This window comes from Eschrichtius robustus, chromosome 11, assembly GCF_028021215.1.
Source record: "Eschrichtius robustus isolate mEscRob2 chromosome 11, mEscRob2.pri, whole genome shotgun sequence".
NCBI lineage: Eukaryota > Metazoa > Chordata > Mammalia > Artiodactyla > Eschrichtiidae > Eschrichtius > Eschrichtius robustus.
Genome location: NC_090834.1, coordinates 47953493 through 47971629, shown reverse-complemented (window position 1 = coordinate 47971629; position 18137 = coordinate 47953493).

Sequence of the window (18137 nt, the reverse complement as noted above, 5' to 3'; positions counted from 1 at the left end):
TTTTCTATTTCTTCCTGGTTCAGTCTCCGAAGGTTGTGCTTTTCTAAGAACTTGTCCATTTCTTCCAGGTTGTCCATTTTATTGGCATAGAGTTGCTTGTAGTAATCTCTCATGATCCTTTGTACCTCTGCAGTGTCAGTTGTTACTTCTTTTTCATTTCTAATTCTGTTGATTTAAATCTTTTCCCTTTTTCTCATGATTAGTCTCACAAATGGTTTATCAATTTTGTTTATCTTCTCAAAGAACCAGCTTTTAGTTTTATTGATCTTTGCTATTGTGTCCTTCATTTCTTTTTCATTTATTTCTGAACTGATTTTTATGATTTCTTTCCTTCTGCTAACTTTGGGGGTTTTTTGTTCTTCTTTCTCTAATTGCTTTAGGTGTAAGGTTAGGTTGTTTATTTGAGATGTTTCTTGTTTCTTGAGGTAGGATTGTATTGCTATAATCTTCCCTCTTAGAACTGCATTTGCTGCATCCCATAGGTTTTGGGTCATTGTGTTTTCATTGTCATTTGTTTCTAGGTATCTGTTGATTTCCTCTTTGATTTCCTCAGTGATCTCTTGGTTATTTAGTAGTGTATTGTTTAGCCTCCATGTGTTTTTATTTTTTACAGATTTTTCCTGTAATTGATATCTAGTCTCATAGCATTGTGGTCGGAAAAGATACTGGATATGATTTCAATTTTCTTAAATTTACAAAGGCTTGATTTGTGACCCAAGATATGATCTATCCTGGAGAATGTTCCATGACCACTTGAGAAGAAAGTGTATTCTGTTGTTTTTGGATGGAGGATCCTATAAATGTCAATTAGGTCCATCTGGTCTAATGTGTCATTTAAAGCTTGTGTTTCCTTATTTATTTTCATTTTGGATGACCTGTCCATTGGTGAAAATGGGGTGTTAAAGTCCCCTACTATGATTGTGTAACTGTCAATTTCCCCTTTTATGGCTGTTAGCATTTGCCTTATGTATTGGGGTGCTCCTATGTTGGGTGCATAAATATTTACAATTGTTATACCTTTTTCTTGGATTGATCCCTTGATCATTATGTAGTGTCCCTCTTTGTCTCCTGTAATAGTCTTTCTTTTAAAGTCCATTTTGTCTGATACGAGAATTGCTACTCCAGCTTTCTTTTGATTTCCATTTGCATGGAATATCTTTTTCCATCCCTTCACTTTCACTCTGCATGTGCCCCTAGGTCTGAAGTGGGTCTCTTGTAGACAGCATATGTATGGGTGCTATTTTTGTATCCATTCAGCCAGTCTATGTCTTTTGGTTGGAGCATTTAATCCATTTACATTTAAGGTAATTATCAATATGTATGTTCCTGTTACCATTTTCTTAATTGTTTTGGGTTTGTTATTGTAGGTCTTTTCTTTCTCTTGTGTTTCCTGCCTAAGGAAGTTCCTTTAGCATTTGTTGTAAAGCTGGTTTGGTTCTGCTGAATTCTCTTAGCTTTTGCTAGTCTGTAAAGGTTTTAATTTCTCCATCGAATCTGAATGAGATCCTTGATGGGTAGAGTAATCTTGGTTGTAGGTTTTTCCCTTTCATCACTTTAAATATGTCCTGCCACTCCCTTCTGGCTTGCAGAGTTTCTGCTGAAAGATCAGCTGTTAACCTTACGGGGATTCCCTTGTATGCTATTTGTTGCTTTTCCCTTGCTGCTTTTAATATTTTTTCTTTGTATTTAATTTTTGATTGTTTGATTAATATGTGTCTTGGCAAGTTTCTCCTTGGGATTATCCTGTATGGGACTCTCTGTGCTTCCTGGACTTGATTGACTATTTCCTTTCCCATATTAGGGAAGTTTTCAACTGTAATCTCTTCAAATATTTTCTCAGTCCCTTTCTTTCTCTCTTCTTCTTCTGGGACCCCTATAATTCAAATGTTGGTGCATTCAATGTTGTCCCAGAGGTCTCTGAGACTGTTCTCAATTGTTTTCATTCTTTTTTCTTTATCCTGCTCTGCGGTAGTTATTTCCACTATTTTATCTTTGAGGTCACTTATCTTTTCTTCTGCCTCAGTTATTCTGCTATTGATTCCTTCTAGAGAATTTTAAATTTCATTTATTGTGTTGTTCGTCATTGATTATTTGCTCTTTAGTTCTTCTAGGTCTTTGTTAAACGTTTCTTGTATTTTCTCCGTTCTATTTCCAAGATTTTGGATCATCTTTACTATCATTACTCTGAATTCTTTTTCAGGTAGACTGCTTATTTCCACTTCATTTGTTTGGTCTGGTGGGTTTTTTACTTTGCTCCTTCATCTGCTGTGTATTTCTCTATCTTCTCATTTTGCTTAACTTTCTGTGTTTGGGGTCTCCTTTTCTTGGGCTGCAGGTTCGTAGTTCCCGTTGTTTTTGGTATCTGTCCCCAGTGGCTAAGGTTGGGTCAGTGGGTTGTGTAGGCTTCCTGGTGGAGGGGAGTGGTGCCTGTGTTCTGGTGGATGAGGCTGGATCTTGTCTTTTTGGTGGGTAGGACCACGTCTGGTGGTGTGTTTAGGGTGCCTGTGAACTTATTATGATTTTAGGCAGCCTCTCTGCTAATGGGTGGGGTTGTGTTCCTGTCTTGCTAGTTGTTTTGCATAGTGTGTCCAGCACTGGAGCCTGCTGGTCGTTAAGTGGAGCTCGGTCTTACCATTGAGATGGAGATCTCTGGGAGAGCTCTCAACGATTGATATTACATGGAGCCAGGAGGTCTCTGGTGGTCCAATGTCCTTAACTCAGCCCTCCCACCTCAGAAGCTCAGGCCTGACACCCGGCTAGAGCACCAAGAGCCTGTCAGCCACACAGCTCAGAAGAAAAGGGAGGAAAAAAAAGGAATAAAATAAAATAGTTATTAAAATAAAACAAAATTATTCAAATAAAAAAAGAGTAATTTACAAAAAAAGAAGAGAGCAACCAAACCAATAAACAAATCCACCAATGATAACAAGCACTAAAAACTATACTAAGATAAACATAGGGGGCTTCCCTGGTGGCGTGGTGGTTGAGAGTCTGCCTGCCAATGCAGGGGACATGGGTTCGGGCCCTGGTCTGGGAGGATCCCACATGCCGCGGAGCACCTGGGCCCGTGAGCCACAATTACTGAGCCTGCGCGTCTGGAGCCTGTGCTCCGCAACGGGAGAGGCCACGACGGTGAGAGCCCCACGCACTGCGATGAAGAGTGGCCCCCACTTGCCACAACTAGAGAAAGCCCTCGCACAGAAACGAAGACCCAACACAGCCATAAATAAAAATATAAATAAAAAAAACATTAAAAAAAAAAAGATAAACGTACAAATCAGAAACTAGTCTGTCTCATTCAGCAAACCCCAAGTCTACAATTGCTCCCAAAGTCCACAGCCTCAATTTTGGGATGATCCGCTGTGTATTCACATATTCCACTGATGCAGGGTACCTCAAGTTGATTGTGGAGATTTAATCAGCTGCTCCTTAGGCTGCACAGAGAAATGTCCCTTTCTGTCTTCTTTGTTCACACAGCTCCCGGGGTTCAGCTTTGGATTTGGCCCCACCTCTGCATGTAGGTTGCCCTCTGGTGTCTGTTCTTAGCCCAGACAGGAGGGGGTTAAAAGAGCAGCTGATTAGGGGGCTCTGGCTCACTCAGGCTGCGGGGAGCGAGGGCTACGGAATGCGGGGCGAGCCTGTGGCAGCAGAGGCCGGCGTGACATTGCAACAGCCTGAGGCGCACCATGTGTTCTCCTGGGGAAGTCGTCCCTGGATCACGGGACCCTGGCAGTGGCGGGCTGCATAGGCTCCCGGGACAGCAGGTGTGGATAGTGACCTGTGCTTGCACACAGGATTCTTGGTGGCTGCAGGAGCATCCTTAGCGTTTCATGCCCGTTTCTGGTGTCCGCGCTGATAGCCGGGGCTCACACCTCATCTCTGAAGCTCATTTAGGTCGTGTTCTGAATCTCCTCGCCTCACGCACCCCGAAATAATGGTTTCTTGCCCCTTAGGCAGTTCCAGAGTTTTTCCCGGACTCCCTCCCCGCTAGCTGTGGCGCACCAGCCCCCTTCAGGCTGTGTTCACACAGCCAACCCCAGTCCTCTCCCTGGGATCTGACCTCCAAAGCCCCAGCCTCAGCTCCCAGCCTCACCTGCCCCGGCGGGTGAGCAGACAAGCCTCTCAGGCTGGTGAGTGCTGGTTGGCACCGATCCTCTGTGCAGGAATCTCTCCGCTTTGCCCTCCGCACCCCTGTTGCCGCACTCTCCTCCGTGGCTCGAAGCTTACCGCCCCCCCCACCCCCTGTCTCCGCCAGTGAAGGGGCTTCTGAGTGTGTGGAAACTTTTCCTCCTTCACAGCTCCCTCCCAGAGGTGCAGGTCCCATCATTATTCTTTTGTCTCTGTTTTTTCTTTTTTCTTTTGCCTACCCAGGTACGTGGGGGAGTTTCTTGTCTTTTGGGAGGTCTGAGGTCTTCTGCCAGCGTTCAGTAGGTGTTCTGTAGGAGTTGTTCCACATGTAGATGTATTTCTGATGTATTTGTGGCGAGGAAGGTGATCTCCATGTCTTACTCCTCCATCATCTTGAAGGTCCTCCTCCGGAGTCAACCAACCTGGCCTCTTTATTGGCTTTTGAGCAGCGAGCAGCCGGACCCCACTTTCGGTTACAACCTGACTGGCACAGACTCTCAGTAAATGTTTTAATGACAATGGAAAATACGAACGATGTGAAACCATGTCTTATATTACTGCCAAACACTCTGAGTCCTGGGTGCTATATGCTGCCTGTCTTTTTCTACAAGGAACTTGAGCATTGCTGCCAGCTTCTACAGAAAGCAATGGGAAGGGGGCGGGGGGTCCAAAGTCTGCTGGACTGGAAGTTTTAAGGACTGTGTTCCATTTGTGACTCTGCTACTAACTCCCAAGTCAACCTGGTCACTTCATCTCACGCCCCTGCAACCCCCTTTGAATATCTTCTCTAAATTGTTCAGACCTTCTCAAAGATAACCTGGCCATATGCATTGAGTCCTAAATATAGGCATAATTATCCAACGAATAGTTAATGCCATTTAAACAATTACTCTGCTTGTAAGAATCCATCCTAAAGAAATAATCAGTCTTTCAAAGATCTATGCACTAGCTATTTAAAGCAGCACTATTTTTAGCGCAATCTGAGTACCAGTGAATAGAAAATTGGTTAAAAGACAATGTCATATCCATAAAATTTAATATTTACAGCCATTAAACGTCATGTTTATGAAGAATATTTAGAGCCATGTAATGTTTAGAATATAACATTATTTTGTAAAAGCAAAGTATAAAATTACATATGAAACAAATATGTACATATACATATATACATATATATATTCATCCCTATTTTGCAAACATATGTGCATGATTATACATATAGCTGGAAGGAAACTTAACAAAATATGAATGATAGACTTATTGGTGATTTTTGTTCTTTATGCTTTTCTAAATTCTCTACAATATACATATACTGACTTAAAAATTGGTGAAAATTAATGTATAATTATTTTGGAAATCTTTTAGGATTTACTATTTATTGTTATTTGCTTTTGGCATTTTGAAATTTTACATAATATACCTTTGTTTAAGTCACTAAGTAATTTCTGACACCTAGATACTCATGCACGTGATTTTCCAGAAGCATTGTTACATTATTTCTTAGACATTTTTTTCTGCCTTTTTAAAACTAATCTAACTCTAGACCAGCATTATTAAGACTTTTTACAATTACTGTTTTGTTCTTTTTGTCTCATTATTCTACTTTCTGGAGGATTTCCTCAGCTTGCTTTTCCAAGTCTTCCATTGAGAGTATTTTATTAGTCGATTTCCAAGAGATGTTTAGATCTATTTACCTACTTTTTTTAAGAAATGTGACAGCTTCCTAAAACATAAATATACAGTTTGATCAATTAAGTTGATTTCCCATGGCAATCTCATGGCAGCTTCCTAAGAATTATTGGAAAATTTACTACCCAGCACTTCCCACCCACCAGTGCACCACATTGGAAGTGTTTAAACAGCACTGGAATTGTAGGTTGCGTATAGGCGTGCAAGCCCTAACATGCCCAGGCCTCAGCAATAACCTAGGTGTTCTGTGAAACAGGTAATAGATGGCCTGTGGGGAGCAGGAATTCTTAAATTGTATTATTGTTGGAAGACCCTTTCATTGAGGTAAACTTAACTTGGGGCAAGCTGGGAGGCAGGAAAAAGTGACTTGTTTCTGCTGTTCCCCAATAACCCCTTGCCCACCAACCCCCCCCCCCCACCCCCAGCATCAAATGACCATCTTTATTTCAGAAAGTTGGGTTAGGAAGAACTCAAAGAAAATACAGAAAATGTGACAATGGCGAAAGGTGGGAGTTTGTTTTTGTTGTTGTTCTTACCAAAAAAACAAACAAACAAACAAAAAACTCTTAGCTTTGGTCTGTTTAGACTAAGTCTAACCAGTGAAGTTGTTTGGAAATATCTTTCTGTTGATCAGCGTTCGGATTCCAGATCTTTGTCAGCAGCAGGGTTCCTGAGTCAGAAGTCATACTGACTGGTGCCAGCCTCCTTCAGCCAGTGAGCCTTGGAGAAGAGATGCTTATCTAGACAGGTGGGATCATCTTCGCCAGGTAAGGCATACTGTTGCACAAATGGGCTTATGCTATAGAGAACAGAGACACAAGGAGGATGAGAGGCCCCCCAGACTTGCCTGTTAGATTTCTTGAAGCTGACAATTCCATGATAAGTTCCAAAAATAAAATGGCACGAGGACCTCCAGAAGTCTCCGGAAGATCAGGGCCATACACCTCTAAAACTCCAGGCCCCATAGGACAAGTGTTGGGTTTTTTGCTGCTGCTTCCTCCATTTGATGAAACAGTACTTCAGCCAAGCCTTTACCACTGACTCATTAAAGCTGAGTTCCTCCCAGGTAATTCAATCTGGGCATATGGTCTTGCTAAACACATCTTCCAACATTCTCAGCTGTTCCGGGATAGAGTCTGTGCATCTTCAATGAGCACACCTTGGCTTTGCCAACTTGAGATCCTTTGGGAAGGAAGTATTTCCAATCAGCTGAATCCCCTGAACCAGTGACTCCTTGGTCACTCTTAGCACCTCAGTTTATGTATCATTGTTATTTTAACAAAAGGTTTTACAGTTTGTTAATTCTCTTCCATTTAGGAAAATTTTACATTGCCAGGAACTTTTCTTGAGTCATTTTTAAAGGAGCTCCCTTGGAAAATATCCATCAGACAAGCAAGGTCCTGAAGCTTCCCCATCTCCAGGCCCATCGGGGTCATGGCCTCTCTGCTCCACGGCCCAGTCTTCCAAGCTCCTGGTATGCAAGGCTGGCATTCTTTCCTACTAAAACCGACTCCTGAGGCTCAGCCTGGGGGATTAGACAGCCCCTTGCCCTCTAGAGTAATGGGCCAAATAAATAATAATTGAAGATGAAAGGGATTTTCACAGTTTCAACTAAGGCTAAGAAGATTACATGTATTCTAACCCCAATCACAGTGGTAGCTTTATGGCATCTGGGTTCACAGTGAGGTCACAAGTCACTGGCAGTAAATAGGGGCCTTGGAAGAATAAGAGTTATGTATCAATGTGCATTGTCTGCTGTTTGCTAATTAGCTAGTGCTGCCTGGCATTTATTATACAGAGAAGTTATCAGAACCAGGAAAAACAAGATTTGGAACACTGGGCTGACAAGCATTATTAAAAAGGTTATATTTATGGGTCCCAGCAAGGAAAGTAACGGTCATTTCGGCTGAAAGAAGGAAACATATATAACAGATCCCTGGGGCATACTAAGTTGGGAGGCCAGTGGTAACTCTCAACTTTGCATTCATGTTTCTTCAAATTCCACTGAAAAAGACAAATTACTGGGTCTAGTCTCAGCTCTATAACTCACATGGAGTGTGACCTTGAGCTATCATTGGATCTCTCTGAGCCTCAGATTCTTTAGCAGTAAAATCTGATGAATATTATCATCCTCCCTGGCTGTAAAAATCAAATCAGATAAACGACTAAGCAATCGTTTAGGAAATTGAAGAGATCTCTATACAAAAGTAAGTTATAACTTCTTAGTACTCCTATTGCCCATACTATAACAGGAAAAGAACTCTGCTATAAGACTGAATACCAATACTCTGCTGTAGAACTAAATATAAGGCTTATGCTATAGGGCTAAAAGAACTCTATAGCTCATACTATAAACCTAAAAGACAAAAAGAATTCAACTTCCCCTAAGAAAGCATCACTGAACTCTGCCAACTAGAATTGATTCTCCAGCTCCTCTGTAAGTTTAAAACACATGCTGCTTTTGCCTCAAGCAGACCTAAGTTTGAACTGTGGCTCTACCACTCACTACCTGTATAATCGTGGGGAAGTCACTTAACAATGTGTCTTGGAGATTTTCTCATGTCTGTATCCAGTATGTAATTCAAGCCCATTCTTTTTTATGGCTGACTAGTACCATTATTGCCATTTATTTATGAAGAAACCCAGGTTGAGAGGCTAGATCCCTTTTCCAAAAATATAGTACATGTAAATACATGAACTGGGATTTAAACCCAGAACCGTCTAGATCTGAAGTATTCATCCTTTCCATTAAGCAATGATGCAAAATCAAAACTTCAGAGCACAGAGCAGACATTTGGTACGAGCAGGCAGAGGATACCGGTTCAGTTTGACCCGGGAGCCAAACCACCTGGGTTCATTCTGCTGCTGCCATTTATTAGCTGTGTGACCATGGGCAAGACACTTAACTTCTCTGTGCCTCAGTTTCTTCCCCTGTAAAATGGAGATAAAAATAGTGCTACTTTATATGGTTGTTCTGAGTACTACTTTAATGCATTAAATTAGTAGGTACTCAAAAAATATGAACTATTATTGCTTAATAGTAATAATTTTCTGAACTTCTCTTCACAAATCTGTAACATACTATTGTCCACCTTTTGAAGGAACAAAATATAATTACCAAAAAGAAAATTTATTTTTGGAGAGTTACTAGCAAATCATAAATGCTTCTGCTAATACATACATTAAATGTTGAATTTTCATTCACCACTCTCTGAGACAAATAGTAGCTATTTTTCTTTTTCTATTATACATTCATATAGGTGCATTTTTCAGGAAGTTTGGCAAATATAGAAAGTAGAAAAAATAAATCAGCCATAATTTCATCATCTAACACAATCACTGCCAACATTATATTGCATGTTTTTTTATTATTAATTTCTATTTTTGGAATGTATATGTAATATGTAGATATATAAATACAGTTATAACAATACTATATATATACCTTGATTTCTTAATTCTGCTTGTTTACATAATGGTGATTTCCTTCATTTCAAACCTTATGAAATACATTTTTTCCAAACAATCAGATCACTGTCCCTTAAAAGTGTATCTAAGATGAAGCTTAGAAAATTATCACTTTTCAACCCAAATAGAGCTTGTTAAATATAACATCACTAGAGTCTTAATGAGTTTTTTTCTTATTTTTAACATATTACGTAGGAAGTGATGTATCACAGGAAATGACATGTTAAGAAAATATCATTTCCTTTCCAAAAGATCATAAAACCTCTGCTTTTTTTTTCAAAATTAAATAGGGAGTAATAAAAATAGTCTTCTTGAGCTATATAAATTATCCTTCATATATTTTCGGAGTTCATCCAAAATGTGAATTTAAAAAAAAATCAATGTGGTGTTTGAACATAATTTTTAGCACATGCAAATTTTCTACATCTAATTATACTTAGTACTTAGCACTCCTTATCTTGAATGCATCAAAGCATTTCACACATTTTGATAAAGACTAAGTTTTTTTTAATTAAAGATTGAATTTGGGGTGATAGTCAACAAATAAATTATACAAAAATATCCTTTATAAAATGCTACATGTAATATATGATAATATATGATATACTCAATTTCTAGAGCACTAAAATGTATACTGTATTTCAAGATGAAGATACAGCAAATAGAATCAAACAAACCTATTTATTTTCATTATTCACCTATTATAATTATTTGTTAAAATGAAATAGATCCAAATAGTAATTTTTTTATCAAGTATGGTCAATTAGATAAATAAATAGCTTTAGAAACTTTAGTAAATCCTCATGCTTTTCTGTCTTCCATTAAAATGTTTTGCGCTGCCATTTTTTTTAGTTTTTAGCCCTTTGTGATTATTATTTTGGATGTCTGGTTGCTCTCTACAGTAACCCTCCCATGATATGTCTGGGAAGTAGCAATAGACATCATCCCATTTGGCCAGTGATGTGTTACTTTTAGAGTCAGAAGAAAAAACTATCCATGCAGTAGTCTAGGAAGGAAAAGAAGTACAGATTTCATAAGGGATATTTTTATTTATAGTCTTGATTAGATATTTAAAGGGCATATAATCCAGAGTATTTGTGCTGAGGAGTATCTGTTGGGATTTCAGTTTACTCTTGGAGGATGGAAATTTAGCCATTAGCATGTTTACCTGCAAAAGGTAGTTAGGAAATTAGGGTGTTAGAAAAGAAGGAAGGAAAACAGAAAACGAGGAAGAGCAGGTAAAAGAAAATAGAGGGAAGGTGAACGAGAAGAAAGAAAACAGAAGAGGAAAAAAGGGAGCGTTCATTATACTCCAACTCTGTGCCAAGCATTTTCACTAAATCTGTACCATTTAGCTGTTAATCTAACCTTGAAGTAACGGTATTATCCACATTTTTACAAAGAAGAAATTGAAGTACAGAAAAGGATAGCTTAATTTCATAATTAACACAGTTTGCAAGTAATTAAATTGGAGATTAAACTCAATAGAATCTGACTTCAAAGCCTATATTTTTCCCCTTAATATCACTGTACCATTCTAGATATTGCCCGAATGCTCTATGAGCTTTTCTCCTTCCTGATTTATGGAAGTTGCTCAATCTGGCTTTTCTCTACATTGCTGAGTCTGATACACAGTAGACATTCAGTAAACATTTGTCGAATGAATGAATGATTCCCAAAAGCAGAAAAAGGAAATGGGAAAATGAGCTTCTCTTCTTATAAAGGAAACAAAGGGAGGCAGACACCAGAAAGTGAAACTATGCTCAGCTCTATTTTGGCCTTGGAAAGTAAGGCTGTTTGAATTTAGTTTAAGACATGAGTTCAGATTGGGTATCACCAAGAAGTGTGATTAGGACTCAGCTGATCTCTCATCTGGAAAAAGCAAACAGACAAAAAACTGAAGCCAAGTTTGCACCAGAGACTAATCTGTAGATTTTCTTCTGCTCTAGGGAAGTTCAAAGATGTGGTTATAGATTCTGAGACCCTAGTGGAACATCCCATACCATATTCCTACTACAAGATTAACTCTCAAACCTGGAATTAGCCTGCCCCCAAACTCTTGTCTTAAGTATTTTGAAGCCTCATCCCTTGGACCACACTGAATCTCCCAGGATGCAAGCCTGATACATCAGATACTTTATTGGAAACCCAAGCATTAAACATTCTGACTGTGCTTTACACAAATAGATAACAGGAAGTCATCAGGGGGTGTTTGTTAGATGATGTTAATGGAAAATTCAACTAGCAACTGTATTAATTACAATATTTGGCACGGCAAGTAGTAGAAAATCCAACTAAAACTCTTCAGCAATAAAAAGAATGTTAGCCAACATCACTGAAAAATCTGGTGATATAGTGACACTTGATTGAGTAGCTCAAGGATATCAAGGATTCCATTCTTCCAGTCTTCCTACTCTACCTTCCACAGTATTGGTGTCTGTGCAGAAACTGGTTAGCTATTCACCAAAGTTTTTAGCTCTTTCTCCTGATGATGCAAGTGGACTGTATGATTTCCTAGCCTTCCTCACAGTTAGGTTTGGTCATGTGACTGAGTTCTGGCCAAGAAGAAGTAGCAAAAATATAATAGCTTGTGGAAGGAGAAAGCATGCAGAATCATGCTTGGGCTACACACAGAAGAAGTCATGAACCAATACTAAAGATATCTTGACCACACATGCCTCAAACACATACAGGCTCCAAAATTTCACGAACAGAAAAGAAGTATGAAATCTATGCAACCCCTGAGAAAGGACTGCTCCCAAACTAATTTCAGCTGTCACCATAAAAGGTCAGGGAGGATAATTAACAGGGAAGTACCTCCCAGAAGGAGGACTCAGGGCCTGCAGGAAACAACAGCTGAAAAATTTCTTTTCAGAAAGCAGAATAAAATCTAGTCAAGGAACCTCCCCCATTTGTTAGGAGAAAGGGGCCTCCTCAAGCCTGCCTGACAGAATGTTCACCATTGCTATGGGCCACTGACTTTAGTAGAATCCCACTCTTTTCTTGGTCTGAACAGAAGTTTGAGCTGTAGCTAACCCAACTCTGCTCCAATACTTTATATTGGGTGGGCATGGGGGAGCAAATAATTTAATTTGTTGTTTCATATGCTGCAAGATAATTAGAGGTATATTCAGACTCAATGGAGAAGAAAGAACATCACCCAAAGATCATAAATACCTGGATGGCTATCTCCCTTGACACAGAATAAGTGTCTTCTATTATGTGGAAGGAAGAGTAAAATAGGTATTCGGTGCCCATAAAAGTGCAATGTGGCAGAAACTGGGTAGCTGTTCACCAAAAACCATTCCCTTTTTCAGTTTGGCCATGTGATCGACGTCTGGCCAGGGAGACGGTACAGACATGAGCAACCCCTTTCAGACATGACTCATAAAAATTACCTGCATGTGATCCTCCGTGCTCTTTCTCTTTCCATGGCTTGATGGAAAAGAGCACAGAGATCTTGCAAGCTTTGTATTGAGAATGGAGGAGCCACGAGATGTAAGGGGCTTGGGCGCTTCTGCTTTTAACTGGGATGAAGTTAAGAGACTAGATTTACCCTCCTTCCTGAAACAATCAATAAATTGGACAAGATATTTGAAACAATGGTGTTCAAGGCATTGGTCATAGACATCAGGCAGTGAAGAACAGTGATCACTGAGAAACTGTAAATAAGGCAAGCCCCTACAACCATCGAGAGAGAGGTTCTGGGACATGGCTCAGGCAGTGAGACTTCGGACAGGGCCCAGCACACTGTCTGGAGGAGGATGGGAGTCTGGGGGGACCAAGGCAGCTAGAGTTCACAGGATAAAGTACTGTAAAGGGCAGAGCTGCCCGAAGAGAAAGACCTTGGGAGATATGCAGAGGGAACCTCTTGAGTGTTCAGCAAAGTACTGATCAGCAAGTGTGAGGAAACTATTTGGGCCTGGAAAAATAATGCTCTAGAAGGCACAGTACCTGGAGCTCACACAGGGCTGAAATTAGTGTCTCTTCTCACCAGCTAGGCTGAAAAACCTCATAATTCATGGGGTATTAGGTAGAGTTTTCAGAAGGCTCTTGTCTCAGCAGTATGACTAAATTAGCTCGAAACTAAATGCTCTCTAGTTCTTCCTAACAAATATTAAAAGTAAATCCCAAAAGGATAAAACTGTCTCTAACTAACATAACATCACCCCAGAGCAAAGCTCAACAATGTTTATAGGGACACAGAGAACATGTTGGGTGCTGACAATTTTTGACTGGATGTCAGCAATAAAAAACTTAGACTTGATATAAGTTAGGAACAAACCTGTATTGTATTTGAGACATTTTTGTGTGTTTGTATGTTGTATACTAATATAGCTTCCTATTGGGGCTGATCCCAAGATCTTATGGTCATATGACAGTAACCTGCATTAACTAAGGCTATTTTCTTATTCATGTCCAATGGGACCCAGTGTCTTTTTTAATAGCTTCCATGGAAGAAAAATAATTGTATTTCCCAAAGCCTCCATTAATGTATCCTTACATTTTATTAGTCTAAACTGATTCATGTTACAATATCTAAGCGAATGATGGTTGAGGCCACCATAGATAATTGTGCATGTTACACCTTGAACAGGGGCACTCAACCAAGGGAAGAAATGGGGGCTCAAAACCAGCATGTGCCCTGTTTATCAAACGGTGCAATTTGGTGCTGGGCTGCATTCACCTGGAGAAGGGGGCACCTTTCTTTTATTTGCACAAAGCTGCCACACGGCCTTGTGTAGACCTGATCTTGGTGATCAAGCAGAGAGACTCTAGTAGGAAACAGGAATAGAACTGAATGCTAGCTAGGGATCAGGGGAACAAGAAAATGACTACTACAACAACCTCAATGACGTGATTGTTAGTACAGCTATCATTCATTGTTATATTTCAATATATCTTTTCAGATATCCTAAATGAAAGGAATCTCACTTATCTGAAATCTTATACAATTATATCTTATAAAAATCTCTTAGAGAGAGAATTACCTTTAATTATAATTAATTGCATGCATGTAACAAGTCAGGGATGCAACACAGAGAGAGCCAAGGATTGGAGGACTGTGTGTCGAGACTCTTGTAGGACTAAATGGAGACAGGGAATTCTTTTGGCCAACACAGGAAAAGCCGGTAAAAGGAGAAAGAGTTCCAGCAAGCATTATATTTTGAGTGGAAAGTACTTAGGTGGCAAATGCTACTATGCCATCTTTCCTTTTCTCAAGACAAGAAATAAAGTGATTTCTTCAGCATATAGTGTGTTAATTCCAGCAATGACCAAGAGTGAGAAAATGTCTTGATGGATATAGTACTCAAGCAGGTTTCCTAGACACTTCTAAGATGCAGCAGTGAAGTCTCATTAAATCTGGGAAACCAAACACAGGAGAAAACTGATCATCTAGAGAACCAAATTAAAAAGTAATTCTGTGCCCTGGTTTTCTTTTGGATTTATAATCAGTTTGGTGCTGTGAAAGCTGAAAATTGCCATAGCATCATGTTAATAGGTCATGTTGAACTCACAATGATCTGTGCCCAAACAGTCAAATCAAGTTGCAAGCAAATATATTGGGCAGATCATTTGTTTCTACATACCAACTTATACAAGTTCATTAGCACTATGTATAGTAGTAAATATAAAATGAAGAAAATTTTTTAAATGGTCCTTTAATTTTTCCAGTATTACACTTTGCAATGCAACATTAATTTAACTGGCCCACTAAAATAATGTTTTGGTAGTTACAAACATGTTTCTATTAAAAATGAAATTAAAATGATCGGGATAGTGAAAAATATCCAAAAATTAGTCTGAGCCGTTCAAAAGAGTAAAATCAAGTAAACAGAAAGTAAAACATAGGTAACCAATAAGGACCTACTGTATAGCACAGCACAGGGAACTATACTCAATATTTTGTAATAACCTATAAGGGAAAAGAATCTGAAAAATTTTATATATATATATATATATATATATATATATATATATATATATATATATATAAACTGAATCAATGTGCTGTACACCTGAAACTAACATGACATTGTAAATCAACTATACTTCAATAATAAAATAAATAGAAAAGAAAATAGAAAGTAAAACATAAAATGAGCAAATGCATATTTGTGCTATTAAATTCAAAATTGGCATTTAAATTTCAAAAATGACATCATCTATCACATTTAATTAATATTTTAATTCTAATAAAATAAGTCCTACATTTATGTATATAATCTATAAATGTGTTTTGGTGTTTTAGTTCTAAAAGAGCTAGTGAGTTTATACCTACTCTTATTCTTAAACATATTTTATTAACATTATAATAAAAACAAGTTAAGACAACACTAGAAATTCATGAAAATATTTTCCTTTTAAGGGAGGTTTATATTTTACTCAAGTTTGAGAAACAATCTTATACAGAACTTTCTCTTAAGTAAACGTGTAGCTAGAGGGCTTGCTCTACATTTCTGAAATTCTCAAGCCTGATGGGAAAAATACCATAAGAAATGGAATCCAGGAGAAAGAGGTAGAAGAGAGTTATGAAATGGAAATGTACCACCCAGAAACTCCTCACCCCTCAGACAATTAATAAAAAGACCCTCTGTGGGGTTTCCCTGGTGGCGCAGTGGTTGAGAATCTGCCTGCCAATGCAGGGGACACGGGTTCGAGCCCTGGTCTGGGAAGATCCCACATGCCGCGGAGCAGCTGGGCCCGTGAGCCGCAATTACTGAGCCTGCGCGTCTGGAGCCTGTGCTCCGCAACAAGAGAGGCCGCGATAGTGAGAGGCCCACGCACCGCGATGAAGAGTGGCCCCCTCTTGCCGCAACTAGAGAAAGCCCTCGCACAGAAACGAAGACCCAACACAGCCATAAATACATACATAAATAAATAAATATTTTAAAAAAATAGTCTCAAAAAATGAAAAGAAAAAAAAGAAAATAATTTAAAACAAACAAAAAAAACCCTCTGTGAATGGAGACACTTCAGAGGTGTCATTATGCCTTTTGTTCTACCCTAGACTTTAAATGCCTTAAGGAAGTTTTCATATCTGATTCATCACTGTCTTGTATTCTATCTTATTTTAAAAATATGTGTTAACTTAAGAAAATACATTCCAAAATTAGTCAGAATTAAGGAAGTGGCAGATTAGTCCATAAACCAAACATATTTCAAGTCAACAAAATTTATTAGTTATGTACTGAGAGCAGTCACTATGCTAGGTGTTGTGAAAATGAAATGATATAATATATCCCCACGAATAATCACTAAGAGAACCAGGTTAAAATTTCAGAGAAGGGATGGCCCTGGGTAAGTGAGCTGATGATCTCCAGTCATTTTCCCACTAAGGACATTTGCCCATTCCGACAGCAGGCTGAGGACTGGGTTTGGCCCAAGCCTATGGCCTCTTCTGGGGAAGGAGAAATCAGAAAGCTTTCAGCAATCATGCAGGGCTGGTGTAAAACAAATTGGAAACTTGAGGGACCTCAAAGGCTGCAGTGATCCTGCTCCCAATTCCCAGTGTTTTGGGAGGGTTTCCCACACCACCAACAATTCTCTGACACCAGCTGGGTGTCCTACAATTCAACTCAATTCTGACTCTATCTACCGGGAGATAGCATCAGATTCCACAGGTTAAGGGCTCAGTCCCTTGACCACCTTAACATCAAACAAACAAACAACCCATCTAAGAAAGAGTTAGAGGACCTGAAATGACGTTTTCCAAAGAAGACATACAGATAGCCAACAGGCACATGAAAAAGTGCTTACCATCACTAATCATCAGGGACACGCAAATCAAAATCACAATGAGATATCATCTCATACCTATCAGAATGGCTATTATCAAAAAGACAAGAAATAACAAGTGTTGATGATGACTTGGAGAAAAGAGAACCCTCACACACTGTTGGCAGGAATGTAAATAGGTGCAGCCACTATGGAAAACAGTATGGAGTTTCCTCAAATAAACTAAAAATAGAACTACCGTATGATCCAGCAATTCTACTTCTGGGTATTTATCTGAAGAAAATGAAACACTATTCTAAAAAGATGTTCATTGCAGCACTATTTACAATAGCCAAGATATGGAAGCAACCTAAATGTCTATCCATAGAGGAATGGATAATGAAGATGTGGTATATATATATATATATATATATATATATATATATATACACACACACACAACAGAATATTACTCAGACATTAAAAAGAATGAAATCTTGCCATTTGCAACAACATGGATGGACCTGGAGGGTATTGTGCTTAAGTGAACTAAATCAGACAGAGAAAAACTAATAGAGTATGATTTCACTTATATGTGGAACTTAAAAAACAATACAAACACATAAAACGAAATAGGAACAGACTCCTAGAGAACAAACTGGTGGTTGCCAGAGGGGAGGGAGTTGGGGAGTTGGAAGAAATAGGTGAAGGGGATTAAGAGGTACAAACTTACGGCTATAAAATAAGTAGTCATGGGGATGTAATGTACGCATAGGGAATACAGTCAATAATATTGGAAGAATTTTGTATGGTGACAGATGGTAACTGGTCTTATTGCGGTGATCATTTCATAACACATAAAAATGTTGAACCGCTATGCTATACACTGGAAACTAATATAATATTGTATGTTAATTATAAATCAATTTAAAAAAAAACAAAGGGAAACATAAGGTTTATTAATAAATAGTGCTGGGGAAAAAAATCTCAATATGATGCCCAGTGCACTGTTCTAATTGTTCCTCTTTCTTCCCCAATCAGAATGCAAATGAATGAGACATGTCATTTCGTCAATCCATTCTGATTTATTTTTTAAAAGCAAATCATTCCTTGGAAATTTTACTTATTATTAA